The 19,624-nt window shown below is 36.8% G+C and overlaps 1 protein-coding gene across 5 annotated transcripts in view; it reads right to left on the bottom strand.

The window, feature by feature from the left end:
* Nucleotides 1-19,624, bottom strand: part of LOC131432221 (lachesin) — a 306,432-nt gene that overhangs the window by 272,786 nt on the left and 14,022 nt on the right. Inside the window, exon 2 of one of the 5 annotated variants that reach the window (XM_058598359.1) lies at nt 12,512-12,738. The exons of 3 other annotated variants lie outside the window; for them this stretch is intronic. The gene's annotated coding sequence lies outside the window, so the exon portion shown is untranslated. Of the gene's footprint in view, nt 1-12,511; nt 12,739-19,624 lie in introns of those variants that run through there. One more of the 5 variants, XM_058598361.1, reaches the window with a different exon arrangement.

Here is a 19,624-nt window from a genome sequence, read left to right as displayed (position 1 = left end):
ATTTGTTGAGTTAAATTACATCTGTCAGGACATATATAACAACATTCGATCAGACTATCCCAATTCTCCATTCCATTCCATTAGAACCAAAAATCACTCATCATACAGCTCTAGAACATGTGAAATAAAATGGAAGGAGGCTCTGTCATAGGGTTTTAGGGGCTAATGGATGAAAAAAACATACATTATTCGAACATTTTCCTTTTTTTTTCGTTGAAGAATATTGAGAAATAAGTCGGTGAAGAAGTACTTTCAGTGTAAATTATCAGAACTCAACAAATTGAAGTAACATAAATATGATCAGTATTCAACGGGAAGAAGATTGGAAAAATGTGAATGTGAATGCAATTATGTAATGAAAACCGCGAAAATGTTACCGCAGAGACGAGACTCGAATCCGTAGCTAACTCCTAACCGGAGAAATTATGCATATGAAAACACATGAAGAGAAAGTCCAATTGAGTAGTCGAAACCAAGCATGTTTGGCTGTACTTGGTCACCACGGCATTCACTTTACAGTCGTATATCTACGGAAACAAACTTAAGAGAAACATATATATATTTTCCTCTCTACATTAGCGCCGACATATATGCAGAGTTGTTTAATTAACAAAACAATTCCCACGGCTAGAAGTTGGCTATGAGTTCGAGTTCCGTCTCTGCGGTAACATTTTCGCAGTTTTCATTACATAATTGTATTCACATGTTAATTTTTTAATCTATTTTCCCGGAAGGCCGAATTTCATATACCATCTATTCGTCGAGTACGACCGATTTCAACAAACTTAGATTCAAATAAAACGTCCAACACAAAACTGCCAAATTTCATCCGGATCCGACTTCCTGTTCCGGAATTATATGGTGAAGTGTGTTGAAAATTGGATACCGTTATTTGAAGCGGCGAAACAAACGCTTAAAAATTTCTTAACTTGCCTCGAAACTATTCCAATCGGTAGTCATTGTCAGAAACATTAATTCGGCTTTCCTTGTTCTTGGGTTTTTGATGAATGACCGAAGATTGTAGCCATAGACTCAAAAACGGATCCCAGTCACTTTTCCCCAACCAACTTCGATTATACCAGTTTCCAGATTCCGGTTTCGGAAGTACCTTTTTTCGTTTCCTCAGAGGTGGCTTAATCGACCTGAGTACTCTTTCATTCTATAGGTTATACTAGTTCATGGACATGGGATGTTTTTCCAGAATGAAAGAAAATTATTTTGAAGAATACCACACTTTTATATATGAGAATATGTGATATATGAAAAAGGCATCATTACACCACTAGTTTAACACGTTGACTGCCAACCTACGAGATAACTCGTATATTCCGTTCGGAAACGAATGGTCGTGGCAGTCAACGTGTTAAAGCAGGTTTTTATATGAAGAATGTATGAGCAAAATTTGAAAACTAATAGGTAAAGCAGTTTTTAAATGACGATGGAAAATACAAACCAAAAATAAAGGATTTTTCTAAATTGTTAGACCCTACCCGCCCCTTAAGGCGAATCCGAATGTGTTAGATATGCAACAAGGGTTCGGAAATTATCTTAACAAACATCAGCCCATCATCATTAGAAATCCATCTTTTTCGAAATGTTCTCCATACCAAAATTCAGGAGCAAAACGTCGTACCTCTCTTTCGAAATTCAAGTAAAACTCCAACGCATGACATAAATAACAACAAAGCATTTGAACAGCCAATTTGAGTACCTTCAACTTCCAAACGTTATTTGGAAACTGATTGTATCAAAAAACACATGAAATATAAGACATCAAACCGTTTAGTATTCCATCGTTTTTTGTGTCATGAACCGGATCTCCTAATGAACGTTTCAATTTGCGGAGGTAAATTAACCTGCTGACATGCACCGCACATTGTACATTTGTATACTCAACGGAACGACTGTTTACATGCTGATTTTTAGTTTGCCTTTCAACAAGACACACTTTTCCACACGTTCAGTCGGAGCCTTGCAAACCATGTCACGAAAGCGGGAGAGCTAGAAACTGACAACGACGGCTAACTAGTCAGTCGGTACTTAGGACTGAGCACGTTTGGGTGGCCTTCGGTAGAAGGTATCCTGCTGGAAAGTAAAAGCTTCCCATCATTAGCCTATCGCAACAGTCGGGTGTGCACTGGAAACAAATGTTTACACGCAATCTGAGACTGGCGCAAGAGCAATTAACAACTTTGTCTGAGTGGCTCTCGAGGTCCGTGCAGGAGAAGGGTTGTTGCACAAATTCATAGAATGCAAACAGGTATTGCATACGTTTGTGTATTGGTTGTTCTCACCCTAGTCAAAACAGCATGACTCGTCATCGCATTAAGCCCTGTTTGTTAGGTTTGTTAAGGTGATCTAGCTGCCAAACGGATGTGAGCGAGAAATACCTATCAATTATAAACAATTGTCGTTTGAATTGATGCTATCAAGTAGTACGAGCCGAACTTTCGATTTAAAATTGTGCATTTTAGAAAGTCCCATCACCGGATGTTCCCGTTCGACTATAAAGATAAGTTAATTGACGAAATTAGAAGAGCTTCAGAAGCATAGAATAATTTTTTGATTGTATTCTTCTTTATATTATTCAGACTTTCAATACGATATTTGCTGTTCGAAACATAAAGTTACGTTGCTCATGCAGAATCGAGCATTGATTAATCTTTCGATATTTTCATTGAATTGTTGTATAAAATCCCAGAGCTCACCTTTGTGAAACCTTTCCGTTAGTTGATGCTCCATATATGCCACTTCCAATTAAATGCTGCTGCTATTGTGGCAAATAAAATTGAAAAATTAAAAGATCGTTTTTGTTCTTTTGTATAGAAAGGTTATGCAATCGACTCAGTTCGTCGAGCTAAGCAATGTTTGATATCCGATTTGTCGATCATATTAGTATGGCTTCGAAAATATCGAAAATAGTGCTCAAACATTCAAAAGCGAAGCAAATTTTATTTTCTTAGGAATGTCCAAAATCTTTAAATCGATAAATAGAACTTAAATCTTAGTTAAGGTCTTATGTTCTCATACAAAATTCATTATATTTGTTTGTCCGATTTCTGGTTTCGGAGTTACAGAGTGTTTAAAATTTCAAATTGTCATTTAGAGCGACGGTGCCAGAAACTTAGTAAATTCTGAACTGGATTCAAAATTATTTCAATTTGTAGTTCATGTCTAACAATTTTTACAATTTCAGATTCAAACGAAAAGTCTCATTAACCCATAAGGAATTCTTTAATTTTGTTCTGATCCGAATACAGTTCAGGAATTATAGTGTTTGAAATCTCAAATTGTCGTTAAGTGCGATCATACAAAAAACTTTGGAATTATTCTATAGTAAATAATATAATATAATATAATATAATATAATATAATATAATATAATATAATATAATATAATATAATATAATATAATATAATATAATATAATATAATATAATATAATATAATATAATATAATATAATATAATAGAATGTAATATATTATATTATAATATAATAAAATACAATATATTGCAAATAGGCATATCTAAACGATCACTCCTGTTTTCTTACGAGAGAAAAATATTTCGAAGAATTTCACTGCAATATATATAAGAATAAGAGTTGTATGAAAAAGTCATCATACCATTAGCAAAGCAAACCCAAATCAAAATAAAGTCAGGGTACTACATTCCGATGCGGAACTCGATCTTCTGTTTCAACAGACTTCGCAGCCACCTCATAAGTGTACAGGACTATTTATGACCAGTGCTACGATACTACGATACACTAACTTTCAGGTCAGAACTCGAACATTACGCCACTAAGTAGATTAAAAAAGGTTTTACAAAAATTGATAGAGGCCAAACGATCTCTTGGTTCATCGTCTATCAGAACAAACAAGGACAAAGAGTGCTCAGATGCTAAACACGCGAAACAAAATGCTTTCAAGACGTTTTTAAAACGAGGAGGAGGAATTCCTCAGAATTTTGAAAAATTCTTGATTATAGAAACGAAGTACAAGAACATACTTCGGGCCAAGAAATGCAGCTATTGGAGACATTTCGTCGAAGGTTTTTCAAGAGAAACCTCAATGAGCACTCTTTGGAATACGGCCAGAAGAATGAGGAATCGTAACGTAGGAAATGAGAGTGAGGAATACTCGAACCGATGGATATTTGATTTTGCGAGGAAAGTTTGTCCAGATTCTGTTCCTACGCATAGCATTATTAGGGAGTCGTCTCCAAATAATGGTTCCATTGATAGTCCCTTTTCAATGATGGAATTTTCCATAGCACTCACGTCGTGTAACAATAATGTTCTGGGTTGGACAGAATTAAATTCAACTTGGTGAATAATCTGCCGACCTTGCAAAAAGACGTTTGTTGGAGTTGTTCAACAAGTTTCTTGAGCAAAATAATGTTCCACCTAACTGGAGGCAAGTGAAAGTAATCGCCATTCAAAAGCCGGGGAAACCATCTTCCAATCACAACCCATTGCGATGTTGTTCTGCATTAGAAAATTTTTCGAAAAGATATTCATCGACGTCTCGACACTTGGTTCGAGACGAACGTTTTGTTGTCAGATACTCAGTTTGGCTTCCGTAGAAATAAAGGGACGAATGATTGCCTTGCATTACTTTCGTCTGACATCCAAATTGCCTTCGCTCAAAAACAACAAATGGCATCTGTATTTTTAAACATTAAAGGAGCATTTAATTCAGTTTCCATTGGTGTTCTTTCTGACAAGCTCCATCAGCATGGACTTTCAGCGATTATAAATAATTATTTGCACAACCTTTTGTCAGTGAAATGCATGTATTTTTTACATGGCGATTTGGCTATATTCAGAATTGGCTACATGGGTCTCCCGCAAGGCTCATGCCTCAGTCCGCTCCTATACAATTTTTACGTGAATGACATTGACAGCTGTCTAGTAACCCCATATACACTAAGACAATTGGCAGATGATGGCGTGGTTTCAGTTACTGGACCCAAAGCTATTGATCTGCAAAAAGCATTGCAAGATACCTTAGATAATTTGTCCGTTTGGGCTGTTCATCTGGGTATCGAATTCTCTGCTGTGAAAACGAGGCTTGTCGTCTTTTCAAGAAAGCATGATCCCGGGCAGCTTCAGCTTCATATGATGGGAAGAATGATCCTACAGGATTTGACTTTCGAATACCTCGGGGAGTGGTTTGATTCCAAATGCACGTGGGGAGGACAAATTAGTTATCTGATAACAAAGTGCCAACAAAAAGTAAATTTTCTTCGAACAATAACAGGATATTGGTGGGGTGCTCATCCGGAAGATCTAATAAAATTGTATCAGACAACGATACTTTCAGTGATGGAATATGGATGCGTTTGATTCCGTTCCGCTGCACACTCTCATATTATCAAACTTGAGCGAATTCATTATCGTTGTCTGTGAATTGCCTTAGGCTGCATGAATTCTACACATACAATGAGTCTTGAAGATCTGGCGGGAGTTCTTCCATCGAAAGATCGTTTCTGGGAGCTTTCATCGCGACTGCTAATAAGATGTGAGGTACTGAATTCATTGGTTATTAATAACTTCGAAAGGCTAGCTGAGCTTCAATCTCAAACAAGATTCATGACAGTAAATTTTAACCATATGTCACAGGAAATCGACCCTTCAAGATATATTCCTATCCGTGATAGCCTCCTAAATGTTCCTGACTCAAATTTATTTTTCGACACATCCATGCAGTTCATTATAGTTTGAGTGTAATCGTCACAAACGCAGCTGGCAAAAATGAACATTTTTTCTTAAGCATAATAAAAGAGTGCCAGAACGTCATATTGAATAATAATTATCAAATCACAATAGTTTGGGTCCTGGCTCATTGCTCTATTCCAGACAATGAAAAAGCCGATATTTTAGCCAAATGTGGTGCTATTGAGGGTGAAATTTATGAGAGACCGATTGCTTTCAACGAATTCTATAGCGCGTCCCGCCAAAGAACACTTGCCAGCTGGCAAGCTTCTTGAAATAATGATGATCTGGGTCGGTGGGTGCACTAAATTATTCCTACAATATCGACAAAGGCATGGTTCAGGGGACTGGATGTGTGTAGAATTTCATTCGTGTGATGTCCAGATTCATGTCCAATCACTACACGTTAGATGCACATCTCCTTCGAATTGGACATTCCGAGACTAATCACTGTGCTTGTGGCGAAGGTTATCGCGATATTGATCATCATCATCATCATTATTTTTATTATTATTATCATTATTATTATTATTATTATTATTATTATTATTATTATTATTATTATTATTATTATTATTATTATTATTATTATTATTATTATTATTATTATTATTATTATTATTATTATTATTATTATTATTATTATTATTATTATTATTATTATTATTATTATTATTATTATTATTATTATTATTATTATTATTATTATTATTATTCTATAAACGGTACAATTCACAATTACTTAATTTTTTAAATGACGCAATATTCCACTCGCGCAGAATTACATGCCCGAGTATAATTTGCACTCGGCTACCAAGTGCCGCTGTATATTTATCAAATATTCAAGGAACAGATCTAAGCGCAACGGTTCAGTCGAGTAATCTATGTGCTTGTGATCTAATGTTTCTCGGTTCAAGACATGTAATTTTCAAATCACACAATTTTGCATACTCTTGAATATAAATTTGTATGAAATACGATGCTCCATTTATGTGCATCTTATAAAATGTAAAATCACAAGATTTTTTTCGAGCTGTATAAGTTTTATATAGCCAAGTTTTAATATTGTGTTTTATAAGGGCACATTTTGAGTTTCATCGAGTCATTGTTATTTGTATTCACGTTAATCCGGTTATGTCTCTGACTTTACTGACACGCCTTTTTCAAATGCCTCCCCGCGAGTCTATGATTACATTAGGTTAATAGAACGGTGTCGATTGGATACTATCGCCTTTTGCGTTAGTAGTAGAATGGGATGGTGTGAATTGATTTTTATGTAATCACGTCCTATTATTAGTTTGAAGTCCTATTACTGAAGTGTATTTGAATTCTTTAATGTGGCTTTAAATTGTCTTCAGTTTAGTCAGATATTTAGTCCACTTGTTTCAATAAAAAGCATCTGTAACACTCCTTGCATTATTCGTAGATTAACAGTTTTCATCTCATCCTTAAATAATTCGAAATGCTTTTCATGAGTAAGAGCAACTGTTTCGATATAAATATTTTTCATGTTCAATGTTAGTGTTTCATATAAAAGCGTCTATAGGAAAATTATTCATATGTATGCAATATCATTCTATGCCCCAAGAGTTGGTTCCGAAGGCTAAGTATTTAGATACGATTGGTACGAAATAGAACATTGGATGCATAGAAGAGTAAAATCGAAAAATGTAATAATGTATGCAAAACAGAAAAAACATAAACTAAATACGCGTCAATTGTTTGCCATTTGATGCAAACATTGCATTGAGGCCGGGCTGGTCGATTGAACTGTGACCTCGAAACACGATTTGCTATGTATACGAAATGGGTCATCGGAATGTGATCAAGTTAATACCATCCTGAGTCCTGGACTAGAATATGGTTTTACAGCTTAAGAGCAATAAATATGCTCGCAATAACATTTCTCTTCGAAGCAGCCATTGTTGAAATATTTTAGTATGAAAATTCAAAGTATTGCAACAAAATTTTTTGTCGTAGGGCGGAATCTTTGCTAGTTTGCTAGTTCTGGGGAAAGAATTTGACTTTGCCGTTCATTGCATATTTATAAGAATGTCTTTAAAAAATAACTTGGTACTTTGCAATTTGGCTTTTTACACAACATCTACAAAAATTCAATAAAACGGTTCAATTGTTACCCAGTTATAAATTTTACATAAAAGGTCAGTTTCTCAAAAAATAAAAATTAAATCGATATTTTGAATCACTCTTACATTAACCCTAACCCTATAACGATATAATGAAAAAAAGAACGGGTCCAATAGTTTTCGATGTTTAAAACATTTCGAATATCTGAGAGATCGAATGCAGTTTTCTCATGGAATGGTAATATCACCTTTCAAAAACTTTCAATTTTAACGCAAAATTTTCTCAGAGATTGCTAAACAAATTTTTATAAGCTTAGGCTCGATTAAAAATTAATATTGGGTCATTGAACAGGATCGAAGTTCAAGTGATTATCTTTTCTGATTCCGGAGTTGTAATGGTATAAGGAACATAACCGACAAAATTGGATCAATGAACGAAATTTTGCAATCCAAATGGCTGTCACTTCTGGTTCCTTCTGGCTGTCGCTTCTACTATAAATGAACTAATCGACAAGTCTACTTTTTGCCAGAGGAACGAGTTGCTGCTTTTTTTCTGACATCTATTGTTATCATCGAGCTCAGACAATATATAATATATAACACTCATAATCTTAACAGCAAAATTTGATTGCAAAGAGGTGGACATAGGCCTATGTCTGGTGAGCAGTACAGTAAAGCATTCCATTCAATCAAAGCCGAATGTAACATACACTGCCGATCACTGTGCTTCAGTAAATTTCACTCTCAACACACACTCACACACACGACGTTCACTGACGTACCGAATGAGCAGCTTTCAGCCTTTCATTCGTTTCTCTTCCAATCGACACTCAGTTTATCCGTCGTCAGTTGATCTCTTGAAATAACAAATATCACTTTCAATTGAATGAAAAGCGCCTCTCAAATGAGGTTCATGTAAATATTTAAATTGATTCTAGATAATACATGAAGAATAAACCAATCATGATAGCTAGAGTATCAATTACAGAATATGCATAAATATATTGTTTCCTCTTTTAGTTTTCATTTACATGCTTCGGAACACATCTCAATTCATTCCGAACAGTCGAAAATTATTGATTTAAATTTGCTGGAGAGAATCGAAAGCTCAAACCACCACTTTCTATTTGTAATTCTGGCCGGAGATAATTTCTGTCATCGAGTTAATATGCATGCTCAGCTCAGACAATGTAACAGGCAGAGTCATTGGCACTTGAAACTGAGCACGATTATTCAACTGACGATAAATTGTGTGAGTCTCATTTGAGTGTGACAACGAAAGTCAAAAGAATGAGAATATCCTTTCTGATGGCTGACGGTGAATGGCCATAAATTTAATTTTCATTTAATTTCAGTAAAAATTAAATTTGCCGCAATGATCATACACTTCCCAGCATGTCGCAAACATATTTTTACTCGAGATGAGGTGGATTGTTAGTGAGCTAATTTTTTTTTCCACCAATTTATTGAAAAACTGATCGATAACACTATTCTCGCAAACAATTCTGATTTTCAGTTACTGAAATCTACCTTGTAGATACAATAAGAACTGTTTAGTCAATCATTCAATAGGTATTGAAACCCTAGAACAACTTCTCGAAGAAACCATCTGAATGAGTCAACATAAAATTCCAACCTTGAATTGCACACTAGGGCCACCAATTGGAGAATTTGAAGATACTGTTTACACTGTTTGATCTGCTTTGAACTCCGGAACATTCTTCCCAAAAACACCAACATGCTATATCATCAGGGTTTAGAGGTATCACATTCCTAACAACTTTCCAATAAAAAAATCGCTCAAAAAACTTTAAGTTTTTTGATAAGAGCATAATTCTTCTAATTAAAATGAAAATTAAAGCACGCTAACTACACCTGGAGGGAGAGATTCCGAGTTGAAACATTTGCTGTTTGAAAAACTTTGAATTCCCGCATTCTCCAAAATACTATAATTTGCGAGTTACTTGAAGCTCAAATCGTTTTGTCTGTGTTAAACGAATGATTTATATCATGTATTTATCAAAGCTCTAATGGCGGAGCAGTTCTCAACTAATTGTCTGTCAAACTACACTAAATTGTTTGTCTAAGTATCCAGAACAAGTTCGCCGAAGATTGTGTGGCTCTATCTGTCGACCGAAACGAGATAACCGTTCACAGCCACGAAATCTCTGGGTCTCATATATCGCGGTTTTCCGGCAACATCGAATCAGGCAAAACCGAATCCGCGTTGTGCGAGACCCCACTGTATCTAAAAGGGTCGTCGTATTGCAACAACCGCCTCATTCGCCCGTTATTCATTCCCTAGAACAAAATCAGTGGTCAAAGGAACCCATTTTGTGTCGATTACAGACATCCAGGCAACCGTACTCGCTGTGATCAAGCATGGAAAACGCACTGGAATCGTAGCATAGTTGTCCAAAGTGACTACTTCGAAGGGTATGGTAGAGTTGTGAGGAAATTTTACAATATGCGGTTTTTATGGGATCAGTCTCATTACTTGTCACACCTCGTATATTTAAATTCGAATTGAATCCACCGCTTTCGACAGGTTCAGTTCTCAGAAACCGTTCCTTGTTCTCAGTTTTCAAAAAGAAGCTTACTGGAGAACGATTTGCATAGAATTTAAGAAGTAATCATAGTGTAAAAGTGGTGTAGAAATTTTGGAACGCCGTTGGAACAATTATATTTCTCCTTAAAAAAAAATATTGATCAACAAACTTGGAAAAAGTATTGTTTTCTTTGTCATACCGGGTACTTGTTGAGCAACATATTATGCTCGTCTCGAATCACATTTTCAGTTAGCTTCTGTTCAGTCTCTGGCTCCATAATTCGTCGTTTGTCATTGTTTGTCATTGCTGGTGTGCATAATAAAAACTGAATTCTGATTGATTTACAACATATAAGCTTTCAGATTGCTGATATAGAGCTTTAAGAATTGTTAGTGCTTGTAAAAGGCTAATTTAATGCCATTATTAGTGCTTACTGGTTACCTGGGTACACTAGATCTAACTCGTATTCTCATTCTTACAACATTTTGCAGATCGGCAATTCCCTTTACTACTCTGTTGAAATGACAGTTTTGAAAATGGCTTCACACGAGTTTAAAAAACTACTGGAAACACGAAACTACATTTATTTACTCAACGGTTGACTTTTCAGATATCATTTGGAAATGGGAAAAGGAAATAATGAAAACAAAAATAAAACTGAGAAAGGTGAAGATAACAGACTGTACTCGAAATCGATATTTCTGAAATTTCCCGGAAATAAATAAACATATATTATCATGTTTTTGCATCAAAGCTGTTTTTTTACCTAACCTCATAGGACATGCGACTTTTTGAATACGGCAAGGGACAGCGGGATATACAAATTTTATTGTATTTATTATGTAGTGTAGAAGTTTTGACAACAGCCCCCGCCCATCACTCCGCCTGGGATGTCCTTGGCGGCCCAGAAATCAACAACGACTAACCCAACTGGACATAATCGAAAAAGATTTGAAACTCTGTAACCAAACAAAATGTAACTTCCATTAATTTCCACCCCGGTGCACGACCATAATAAGGTTAAAGCTGGAGTTAATTAAATAAATATAGAAAAAGAACGTTTGAGACAACAATATTATATTTATGACTTTTTTTAAATTATAATTTTCTACTTTTCCGAGTTACACCCAAACCTCCGTTTACGAACACTTTTTATACGTTACCCCTTTTTACGAACCAAATCCCAAATGACGTAAACTTTTTTTACGAACCTACTTCGTAAAAAGAGGTTGTGGCATACATCGAAAGCGATTTCCGGCTCATTTATATTCCATGGAAACTACTACAATATGGATATTTTTGGTTTAAGAAGTAGATTCCGGAAAATGATGTTCGAGGTGGCTCTGAAATTCAAGATGGCGACTTCCGATTTCCTGATATTCCTTGAAAACCCTTACAATGTTGGTATTTTCGGAACGGAATTGATGAGTAGATGCCGGAAAACGATGTTTGAGGTGGTTCTGAAATCCAAGATGGCGACTTCCGGTTTCTTGACATTCCTTGAAAACCCTTACAACATGGGTATTTCCGGAACGGGATTTATAAGTAGATGTCGGAAAACTATGTTGTAGGCAGGGCCGGTGAAAGAGGTGGGTACGGTGGGTAGTACTACCCACCCGAAAATTCCAAAGGTGGGTAATTACCCACCTGAAGTTTCAAGCGAAAAACTATGGTAATATTAGTATTGTTTATACAAATAAGAATATTTTTATTGCAACTCGAAATAATAAATGAAATCAAAATTATAGAATGCTAGTACTCAAGGTAGAGTCAGGATTTGAAGATATACAACAGTATGGTGAGACGTGACAAGGTTCAATTGAGCAAGCAGAAGTCGTTTAGTAACTTAACATTCACCTTCTAGTCGATGAGTCAAGCTTAAGCGTCTCATCAATGCAAATGAAACCGTACTCAACCATGTTTAACTGATTTTCGATATCATTATACATACTGCTTGGAAATGCATTGATATTGATATTATATAGTGATGTGATGTGATGTGAAGTGAAGCCACCATCAGTTCAAGGACTTGCCAGTGGATGCGGGTAGACTTACAGTAGCTCCGATATGACACATCCATTCACCTTCTTACTATAGCTGTTACCGAAAAGCGAACAAAAAGGGTTGGGCGGATATGTAAGTAGAGTCACTTACTCGTATTCCGCGGGAATAAAACATGCTCTTCCAACCGTAATATCCAGTGCATGGATGAAACATATCGCTATACATGCTTGAACCCGCCTGATGGTTTGTTTGAGAAGGGCGCGCCAGACTCATTTCAAACCTTCAGAAGGAAACAAGTTTCCTTCAAGTGACTTGGGCTGGCTATCCACAATCCCTCGTCCAGTCATCAATTCGTCCGATGCCCTGATGCTCCTTCCCTGAAATTAATATAATATAAAATTATATAACAGATTAAAAAATAATATAATTTAACATAATATAATATAATATAATACAATGTCATACAATATAATATAATTATATTATATAAAACTATATATAAAATAACAGTTAATGTAGAGTGTCAGTTATGCTCTTCTATCTTCGCAATACTGCAGGAAGTAGAATATTTATCTTCTAATAACAATGATAATATCCACATCTATAAAAATAATATATGTTATTATTATTGATGACAAATCAGTAATAATAACAATAAATATAATAATGAAAATAATAATAAAAAATAATATAATATAGCACAATGAAATATATTATAAATAATAGCATGAATAAAATGATATGTTGCGATATGCTATGGTATTATATGACATGAATTTATATGTCATTTCTCATCCTCTCATTCTGCCATCAACGCATTCCATCGACCAATTGTCACCACAGACACACGTGTAAGCATGAAACAGGAACCAGTGAGGACCAAGCTCACCTTGTGACGACCTTGATATTTGGTTAAAAGATTACTTTAAAAATGATAACTTATAAGGAAAACAAATTTATATTTTGCGCAGAGGTACGTAGTACTACTCATAATAAACCCTATAATATAATATAATACAATATAATATGATATAATGCAATGCAGTATAATATCATACAACATATTATATAATAACATGAAAGACAAAAAACATGTAAGGCGATAATATATGAAATAATATGCTATAATATAATATAACAGTTTGCATTGATATTGATATTATATAGATATAGAAACTTCAATTAATAATGAACCATGTCTAGTTTTCTCTGTTTTCCAAACCATTGTCATTGTTTCCGCTAACAGATACGACAGATTTGTATACACAAGTTCACGGTTTCCAGAAGATTTCTGCTCTTCAATGAGCGCGCTCGCATTTACGAAAATCACTCACACAAATCAAGATTCAGCATCGAATCGACTTGCACTCTGCGGCGTTCGATATTGCCGTATTATTATTAAAAGTTCAGGAACTAACTAGGAAAACCGTCTTCAAATGCATCAGTAATTCAATATTATAATCACATTTGATGGTACTTTCCTTTTTAAAATAGTCGATGTTAATTATACTCGAGCATCGAAGAACTGACGCCATGATTGTCCCAGCTACCTGTTGCGTTTTCGGATGACTTTCTCCGCATGAATGCGGATACGACCCCGCCGAAAAATGTTGGATCCATGATTCGTTCATTGTTTCATGCCAACGCAAGAAATCTTTTATATTGCGCCTAAACAGTGCCGAACAGCTCTGGATCGTTGTCGCGTTGTTGCTTTTGTTCTATTGTGAGCGAACATGGCACCCATTTGTAAAAGACCATTTTGATGCCCAGATTTTCGCGTAAGATCGAAAAAGCATATTCTGTTGATGTGCTAACCATCTCAGCACACCTAATCTCACGAGCTTTGATTTTGCGTTCATCCAATACGATTATCAAAACTTGCCTAATTTTTTCCGGATGATAGAAATCTTTGTTTTCAATGAATCCGAGTGCGAGTAACACTTCTCAACTCATTGCTGAGTGCTGGACTTTCCCTTTAAGAAGAAATATTTTATCAACACAAGGACTTCGTTATTTCCATGTTTTCGTAAATTAAAAAATAACGTAACTAACGTAAAAGTAACTTATACATCGGTAGGCTTAGTACAAGGTGAGATGAAAAAACTGCAACCAACTTCAGACTGCTGCCATTTCTAAACCGCTCGTCCCACAGCTGTCAGATTTATTCTAGTGACAGCTCATTATATTATTTACAAGCGCACAAAAGCATTTTGGTGGGAATTTTTCAGAAAAAAAGTTATTTGTGATGGAATTCAAGTGTGATAGTGTGATTGCTTTGCATTTGGCTGGAAAACCACAAGTGGCTATCGTTAGAGCCCTCCAGCATTTAAAAGTGAATAAATCTTTTGTGTCTCGTACCATCGCTCGTTACCGTGATACTGGTAGCGTAGCCCGACGTCAAGGAAGTGGACGAAAAAAAACAGCAACATCGGCAGAAATGGTTCGAAAAGTAAAGAAGCGAATTGAACGAAATCCGCGTCGCAGTGGCCGAAAAATGGCTCGTGAGCTGAACATATCGCAATATGCCATTCGGCAAATATTGAAAAATGAGCTTGGACTAAAGCCATTGAAGTTCCAAAAAGTGCAAGATCTTACTGATGCGCAAAAAAAAGTTAGACTCGAAAAAGCTAAAGAGTTGCTTCGCTTGGCCGAAAGTGGTGAACTGCCGAATTTGGTTTTCTCCGATGAGAAACCATTCGTTATCCAGCAGTTTGTAAACAAACAAAATGATCGTGTTTACTTGCCAGAGAGGTCAGCTGAAAATTTGCAACTTCGGTTGGCCACCAGAACTCAAAAGCCGGCCATGGTGATGGTGTGGGCCGCCATAACAGCCGATGGTCGCTCGCCGCTCGTATTCATCGACCGTGGGGTCAAAATAAATGCGCAAATCTATCGCGAAAATATTTTGGAGGGAGTTCTGAAGCCCTGGGCACGCAAACATTTCGGCCGCAGACCTTGGACATTCCAACAGGACTCAGCACCATCGCACTCAGCACGCGCCACCCAAGAATGGTTAAGAAATGAGGTTCCTCGCTTCATTTCCACCGCACAATGGCCACCAAAATCTCCGGATGCCAATCCGTTGGACTATTGTGCCTGGGGTATTTTGGAAAGCAAGGTTGGCACTAAAAAATACCAAAGTGTCGATCATCTCAAGCAAGCGCTTCGCCGAGAATGGGACAAAATACCGCAGAGCCACTTTCGGGCAGCGTGTGATGGTTTCATTGGCCGTTTGAAGGCCATAGTTCGTGCCAAAGGTGGCCAATTCGAACAAATCTAAACCGATTCTCAAATTTGATGTTATTTCCGACATTTTTTGCTTTCATTCAATAAAATTTAAAAAAAAATGAAAAAATTATGGCGTTTTACTTTGTTGCAGTTTTTTCATCTCACCTTGTATTTGTGGAACGATTGACGTAAAAATTTAACACATGTCATCTGATGGTTGCTACTTTCGAAAAATAAGGTTTGCTTGACATCACAAATGTCATCTTTTGGTCAGTCCCGGGACTCTTGACCGGGCTTCATTTTCAGCGAGCAAAAAAAAAAAACGGTCTCACCACATATCGTATAGAAGCCAAAACCCATAAAGAACTGGGAAATCTGACAAAATCTGGGAAAATCTGGCAAAAGATCTGGTTAGTTAGAGTGTCTGACGAAGCGAGAAAAATCTGGCGAGAACGCCAATAAGAATGTAATACCAAGGCATTACTTTTCGATTATGAAGTACTGGATGAACGAGTTCAGCACCTTCCATCAGTGATTTTGAAACTAGTTATGTAGTCCTACATCAACAGCTCGAACAACCCCACAGTAGTTTTATGTCATATGCGCAATTTTGTATCAAGACAAAATACCTAAAACGCTTCAGATTTCGAGTTTTCGCGTTCCATGCAAAGTTCTACCGAAACAAAATTTTAATAAATTAATACTTCGAAATGGTGGGTCGTTTCCCCCTGTCAGACCCCGTCAGCTTGGAGCGAAATCAATCTTCAGTTCAGCAACGCCATCGCACGGCATCACATTCAACATATCATGTCAATTGTATGGGTGCGCTGTGCTACTATTTTGGCGCGCACGAATTTGACATTTCTCTTCCCTACTTCTATGTATGAGATTCGATGCGGACTCACCTGAGGGTGCCATGTTCACAAAAAGGGATGTTGCCAATGATTTGTTCGTGAAATGTGAGAGCTGGATATCAAGTTAATATGATGTCTTTGTCCCGGTACGAAAAATTACCCACCTGGGCTTAACATGTTTCACCGGCCCTGTTGTAGGTGGTTCTAAAATCCAAGATGGAGACTTTAGGTTTTTTATATCCTTGAAAACCCTTACAATATGGGTATTTTCGGAAAGAATTGGATTTGAGAACAACCACAAATATCTTTTTTTCGGCACCTACATACCAAATATGCTCTGAAAATATTTATATTGTGAGTATTTTCAAGGAATATCAATAGTCCGGAAGTCACTCTGACATCAACCTTACTCTTCACATCCGTTCCGAAAATAGTCATATGGTGGGCGGTTTCCACATTCATTAGACAAAACCTTTTTTACGAAGTCAATTTAAAATAACGTAAACTTTCTTTACGAACCAAATCCCAAATAACGTAAATTTTTTTTACGAACTACCTCTTTTTACGAACCCCCGTTTAGTTCGTTAATGGAGGTTTCGGTGTAAAAGGTTCACAACCCCTATACTCGGTGAAATGTCCGCACCTTGAGCTTAGCGCTACCAATCAAATCCTGTGCAATTATTTCGTCATCTTTCTTACGTACTTCCATCCACTCTTTTTTCAAACCCGTCTCTATTTTTCGGGGCTTTATAATCGTCCCAAGTTTTTCTATTAGGTGAAGTTTTGACGACCATTCCATCATTGACGTCGCATAATTGTACGATGCCAAACCCGGCCAAAATAAAGTATCATCTTCGTGGGACTGGGAGAGGGACAACAGACGCTTCGGAAGATGTCGGTCATTATGTAAGGCTTGCTGACTTTCTTCTTCTGAAACTTCTTCTAACACAACTAGTTGACGAAATACTGCAAGCCGAAGATCAGCTTAGTGTCTGCTTTAATGTACGTCTCATCGTCCATTACGTCGCATTTTGGCTGCACCAAACTTTCTCGGAACAGCTTTCTATGGTTGTGTTAAATGCTTTCCGTATCTTGAGAACATTGCCTTAAGCTTAGCAAATCTATGAAATGTATAACATGTAATGTACTGACTCGATGTAAAAACTCCTCCTTCCCTATAAATCCCTCACCTTATACTTCCCAACCACCCCCAAATCCCGACCCCAAACTGTTACAAACCCGGTGAACGACCAGAATTAGGTTAAAACCGGGGATAAATAAACGGTATAATAATAATAATAATATCTTGAGAACATGGATTCCGATCCGCTTCATTATATGCCTAACGCTGCCAGTTCACCGCTTAGTCTTCGGGAAGGATTTTATCACACTGGACACCTGTGGGGCTGGTCAGAATTTTTCACAAATGTTTCCATATTTTTTGTCAAAGCACTTCTTGCTTCAAAGACATCTCGATAATCACTTGAAAGATTGGGATGAAATTTTGCACGTGTAAACATTACACTCTAAATTAGTTCTATCCAAAATTTCGTCAATTTTCAACAGCAACTGAAAAGTGTACACAAAAGAAAGTTTTGCAGTATTTTTGTGTACATCTCTTAGGATCTATGCGGATTAGTAAAGGTACAGAAAGGTAGCAATACTCTGGAATATTCGATACTTCCAAATTTTGGTTTCACCACTGTGCTCGGCTATGGTCACTAAGAACCGGAGAGATAAAATGACACCACAACTGGTCACAAACTTACCTACGAAACTAGATCCATACGTGAAACCACACCGAAATAATAAAAATGTGAGAATAAAAAAAAACTGAAATACAACGTTTCTAGCAATACATCATAGTTTCGGAAAATGTCTTGAATGAGACATGCGGAATTACACCGAGCTTAGCGCGCAATTAAGCATAAGAGTATTCGTTTTATGCTCGTGCTACGGTTGGGATGGCAAATTTTCGTACGTTTTTTTCCCACTCCTTGTTTGTGATGTCAAGCAGGAAACGTCCCCTTCGTGTGTGTGTGTGTGTGTGTGTGCTGGTGTGTGTCTGTGTTTTATGAAAAGAAGAATTTAGTGTTTAATCCTATGCGAGGCTTATCCAAGGTGGATCCGACAGTAGCAATAGCAGGCACGGCACCGAATGGCCAGATACGACGACATGTGTGGCGGTCAGTGCTTCACCTTGGGCGCTATATGAAAAAGGGATGCTAGGATAGGTCTGAAGGATGTTGCAATGGTATTTCCATGTTATGAGATGGTTCGTGTACTGCTTATTTTTTTGCACGTGGGAACTTTTTTTTGTGCTATCTCTATGGCAAATCGTGATGGATGCTAGATGCCAGGTAACGGAAATGGTCTCGGAACACGAGATTGCAACACATACGGAATGGCTAACCCGGTGCGCTTATTCTCCAGCAGTGAGCAAATGGTCAGAAAATCGTAGGATGCACCGTCTAGCGAGAGTGGGAAAAATAATGTATGAATTTATGGCATTTTTATGCATGCGAGCACACTGCCCTGCCAGTAACGATTCCGAGCACTAAAACCGTGTGACACTAGCACAATAAATCCCGGACAATGCTGTCTCACCGGAAACTAGCAAATCTGAAATACGTAGAACATGGCTTAATTGATTTCAACTCTTCTCGGGCAGCATCACTTGCGTGATAAATGTCAAATGTGTTACGTTCCAATTCCAATGTTTACCGCAATAAAATTCCAAATATTTGTGATAAAATGCGGACAAAATAGTGCCATATGCGGTATAAATGCAAATAAAAACAAAATAAATGCACGCACCGATAGGTGCAATCTATCTTCCTATAGGGAATGCGACGCAGAGCAGAATGCTTCACGGTGCATGACGCATTCGAAAAGCCGGATTTGCCAACATTTGTATAGAGCTGTTTGAATACCTGTATGAACATGTAGGGTAACCAAGCAACAGATTCGATTGACAAATGTATTGGTTTACTTGTTTTTAGTGTTGTAAATTCCAGTGAATAAATTATTCCATTCGCACTTGAATCCCACGATGTTTCTTCTGGAGATTCATATAAAATGATCGGTTGGTTTACCGATACTTTTCTTATCGTGATTTTGTTATATTTAAATGATACTATTGAATTTATCTTTCAATACACCCAACCCTCCATACACGAAA

The sequence above is a fragment of the Malaya genurostris genome, chromosome 2 (genome assembly GCF_030247185.1).
Source record: "Malaya genurostris strain Urasoe2022 chromosome 2, Malgen_1.1, whole genome shotgun sequence".
NCBI classification, from domain to species: Eukaryota; Metazoa; Arthropoda; class Insecta; order Diptera; family Culicidae; genus Malaya; species Malaya genurostris.
Note: the sequence above shows the minus strand (reverse complement) of the source record. Positions and strands in the feature narration are given on the sequence as shown.